General features: G+C 41.6%; 2 pseudogenes; one reads left to right on the top strand and one right to left on the bottom strand.

Annotated features, from left to right (window-relative positions):
• Nucleotides 1-225: 225 nt before the first annotated feature.
• On the bottom strand, nt 226-1536 carry LOC119802981 (annotated as a pseudogene).
• A 295-nt stretch (nt 1537-1831) lies between these two features.
• On the top strand, nt 1832-3313 carry LOC119802947 (annotated as a pseudogene).
• The last annotated feature ends 1422 nt before the right edge of the window (nt 3314-4735 follow it).

Genomic DNA, 4735 nt, shown 5'->3' with positions numbered 1-4735 from the left:
CTCTCCCTTTCCCAGAATCCATCAATTGCCCGTGACTCCTCAGCTGGGGTGGGATCTCAAGTACCCCTCCCCACCAAGCCTTAAAAAAATGAATCACAGTCAATTTTATTCAAATTCTCCAAAATTTAAACCAAATATGTTACTTCTAAAAATGTATGCCACCCTTTATATAATGGTTATTGTATATTTCTTTTATTCCTTTTTTCTTCCTTTTAAAATAATTCTTTAGTAGAAGCCAGAATCTTGTATTGCCCAGGTAGGAGCCTCTGGCTTACTATTCTGGTTTTGGTTTCTTTTCAATACTCATGGCCAACATTTGGCTTCTGCAAAACAGACTTTTTTGTCTTTTCAGTCACTTGACGATAAGAGAGAACTGGCTGTTACCCTTTATCACACGGCCCAGTCTAGATCCATCTTGGCGGCCAACCTTGCATTTTTTATCAGACCCACAATCCATCTTTAAACTTTTTCCGGGGCCTTATACCGCTTATCTGCTATGGTATCAATATTGAGAGGCGTAATAAAAATTCCCAAATGTGAAGAGAATGTATGTTTTCAATGAAGTCCTCAAGAGAAACCACCAAAAAGAATTCCTTCCTAAGTACCAACTCACATTCCTTTGGCTTTGCCTGAGCCCCATCAAAAATCAAGGTTACCATTGAGGCACTCAAGTTCTGTAAGTGGGTCTTTATATTTGTCAGAGTGCTGCTGGGTAACTTTTACTGCCTCTTTTGGCATCTGACAGTGATCCCAGACATCTTTGTTATAACAGCAGTGGTCAAATAGCAGAAAATATGTGGACACAATCTCTGAGTTGCATTAAGGTACTCCGGCTGGTAAAGGAAGAAGTCAATCATATTACCTTGGCCTTTGGAGTGGCTAAAAAGAACATAAAACAGCAGGCATGTTGGCTGTTAAAGAGACTGGCATGGAGAACTCCCAGAATTGTCATCTACAGTCCTCTAACCATGTCAAAGTCATCCGTGGCTGCTGCATCCAGTTCTCCATGAAGATTTCAGAGGCCATTTACCCCATATGAACTTGAAGAATTTCAGTCTATTGCTAGATTATATTGCTGGATTTGCATAAAAAGGTAAATATATTCTGCTGTTTCCACTTACAATGAAGTTTTGAACATCAGTAAAATACATTTAAATACTCCTGCTAAACCCAGACTTGGCTTCTAAGTAGGCAAACAGCTTCCAACCACCCTTGGTTGACTGCATCTGTCTTCTAGATTCTGGGTCTTCACAGGCCTTCACGACTGCTCTGTTTCTGCCTGAAGCTGTGTCAGCTGCATGGCAACTGGGCTTCCTTTTCTCACAAACCACGAGGGATGCCATAGGAATGAAGGTTTCTGTATACATGCACAGCCAAGTCTACCATGTTGCTATCACAAAGAAGACCCGATTTCCCTTGTGATGAGTGCTCTTCCTTAAATGTCCCCTTCACAGAGAGAAACTCAAGGAACAGAAAAACCTGAAGGAGCCAATCCAGAAAGTAAGAGATGTGAGGAGTCAAGTTGTAGTCCGCCATCTTGAGGGAATGAGGTGGCTAATGACTTCTTTAATGAAACTCAAGCCAACAACTCCAACAGCAAGTCTTTAAATCAAATATTCTAACAGGATCTAGGGATATATTAATTTGATAGTTACATGCTACAAAATGATGGTAGAAAAGCAGCAAGGCTTATTTTCTCTAGTTAAACCATTATATTTCTCCAAGAGCGGAGAAGTTGACATGTACAGTACATGACAGTACAAAGTATACAGTCGTCTGGAATCCGAGCTGAGGTTCTTTCAGGCAGTGTTCATCAGTGTCACATGGTGTGATGGCATGCTCAGTAAAAGATGTTCATGTCGTATGTGCTGAACAAAGGCTGCAGTAGAGTCCCACAGTGCGACACGGGCCAGCACCAGCACAAACCTCTTAGATTCAATACACCTTTAATTTTGAACTAATCTCTGGTTATCATGCAATCAAGCTCTCACCAACAATTTTTTTTTTGCACTCCCAACACTCAGTTTTACAGCCAAGTACCAGTCAGAACCCACAGTCCAAGAGACTCTGTTCTAGAATATCTCCCCACGTATGGCTGCAAGTGGCCCTACTCCCTCGAAGAGATTAAAGCAAGAAATCTCCGAAACAAGGCAACGGTCAAGTCGTAAAGGCTACACCCTGAAAATGACTTCATGACACATACAACGTAGTCATAAATAAACAAATAAATAAGTAAACAACTGCTTTCTTTTCAGGTTAATAGAACTACTTTGAAGACAGTCATGTCAAAAATACTCTTCTGCATTGAATGCTGGCCAGATATAGTAGAGTCAAGTCTATCAGGCCCTGAAGAGGGCCAGCAAGACAGTTTGAGTATAGCAACCAGGAACCCGTGCTTCCTACTGGGCAGTCAGCTGTGTCAGGATGAATATCTCCTTCCCAAACACAGGCTATCAGAAACTCATTGGCGTGGATGATGAACGAAAGCTTTATTCTTTCTGTGAGAAGTGCATGGCCACAGGAGGTGAAGAGTGGAAGGGTTATGTGGTCCAGATCAGCTGTGGGAACAACATCAAGGCTTTCCCTTACAACCAGGTTCTCTTGACCCACAGCAGAGTAAGCCAGTTGTTAAATGAATAACATTCTTGCTATAGACCAAAGGGAACTGGAGGGTGGATGCACACGTGTGGGGATTTGTTATAAATGCCAATCTGAGTGTTCTCAAGTTAGTTATTGTTTAAAAAATAGGAGGAGGGGAAAGAGAAGAAAAGGGAAATGAAAGGAAAAGAAGAGGATGGAAAGGGGAGGAAAAATTGAAGGGAGGGAGGAAGGAGGGAAGGAAAGAAGGAAGGAAGGAAGGAAGGAAGGAAGGAAGAAAAGAAGGAAAAAAAGAAGGAAGGAAGGAAGGAAGGAAGGAAGGAAGGAAGGAAGGAAGGAAGTTGGGACCCAAAAGAGCTAAGAGCAAATGAAAGCTTTTCAACGTCTCTAAAGATAATGGTGTCCACCAATACATTGATAGAAAGCCCTTAAACAAAAAAGGTAAGAAGACCAGGATAAACGCTCCCAGGATTCAGCGTCTTGTTATTCCCCATGTCCTATAACACAAAGGCTGATGTACTGCTTTGAAGAAACAACACACTAAAAAAAAAAAAAACAAGGAGGAAGCTGCAGAATGTGCTAGACTTTTGCTCAAGAGAATGAAGGAAGCCAAAGCAAGCACCAAGAACAGATCGTCAAGGGACATGGGCTGTCATCGCTCGGAGGTTCTCCTTCAGAGTCCAGTCAAACGGAAGTCTTCAAGAGTCGCAAGTAAAAGATCGGTCACTGAAACTAAAATCACACAAACTTGGTGTAGTTTACTCTTTAAAAAAGAATTCTAGCAGACCAAATAAGAGGGTGTGAGGATTGTTAGGAAAGCGTTTTCACTGCTCATGGTTTTGAAACTGGATACGGACTCATCTCAGATTCTTAGAGTAATGTTGCAGGAGAATGAAAAACGTGCATTTCCCCATTGTATGCTATAATTCTAAAATAGGTTATTGTTGTTGAATAAACATTCTTTGTCTTTTAAAATTAATTTTTTAAATCACACTGATGTTTGTGTGGATGATTCCTGAGGTCACGGGACCTGGGTAGGAAAGCACACTACAAGAAACTGACTAAACAGAATTTTCTCACTTAGTTTGCATTTCCTCGTCATCCTCTTTGCTAACTCTCATGGTCCACGCAACCTTGCAGTTACGACAAAGTCTTTGTGTAAAGGAAAAACAGAAACCAAGCTATTTAAACCAGTGGTTCTCAGCCTTCCTAATGCTGCGACCCTTTAATACAGTTCCTCATGTTGTGGTGACCCCCCCCCACCATAAAATTATTTTCATGATTATGTCATAACTGTAATTTTGCTGCTGTTAAGAGTCATAATGTAAATATCTGATATTTCCAATAGTCATAGGTGACCCCAGTGAAGGAGCCCCGACCCGCAGGTTGAGAACCACTGATTTAAACCTCTTTCACTTAGAACCTTTATCACAGGGTAAATATGGACTTTAGCCAAACACAGCAGTAACAATGTATCTCTCTACTGTGAGTAGAGTTATTCAACTATATCCATTTTCTACTTGATTCTTGCTTGTCACCTTTCTCTTATGCACACATTTTACAGGGTCCACTCAAAGCATGAGACTGATCTTTTTGACACAAATAGGGACCCATGTACTGGCTCCTACGGCTAGCGTGGTCTCTTTCGTCTCACCCAGCATGGGCTTTCTGCAGCTGGGGCTGTCAATAACAGTACTAAGTTAGAGCAGGGTTGTGTTTATTTATTTATTTTTCTGTCTGTTTCCTCTAATCCAGGCACTTGAAAACCAGCCATAACAGCAAGTGTCTGCAGACTTCACTAATTCATTTGCTACAGTTTCCCCTTCGGTGGTGCTGACGTGTAATAGATACCGGCAGGATTCTTCCAACGGGTAGGAATGACAGGAACTTCTTTGGCTCCCAGGGTTGTGTCTTGATAATTTATTGAAACCACCTGGCTTTGGAGAGCCTACTCTGGGAGATATCTAACTAGCATCTTGAAAATTTTCAGACCTACAGAAAAATTGAAGATGGACGAAGGTCACCCATGCAGCTTCCTTCTTCTCCTTAGTTTTAACGCATTAGCTTTCTCTTGCTGTGTGTGCGATCACAGGAGAAGAAATTGTACTGAGAGTGGCACTTTCGCCCTACACAGTTG

This window comes from Arvicola amphibius, chromosome 1 (genome assembly GCF_903992535.2).
Source record: "Arvicola amphibius chromosome 1, mArvAmp1.2, whole genome shotgun sequence".
Lineage (NCBI taxonomy): Eukaryota > Metazoa > Chordata > Mammalia > Rodentia > Cricetidae > Arvicola > Arvicola amphibius.
This window is presented reverse-complemented; position numbering and strand designations above follow the sequence as displayed.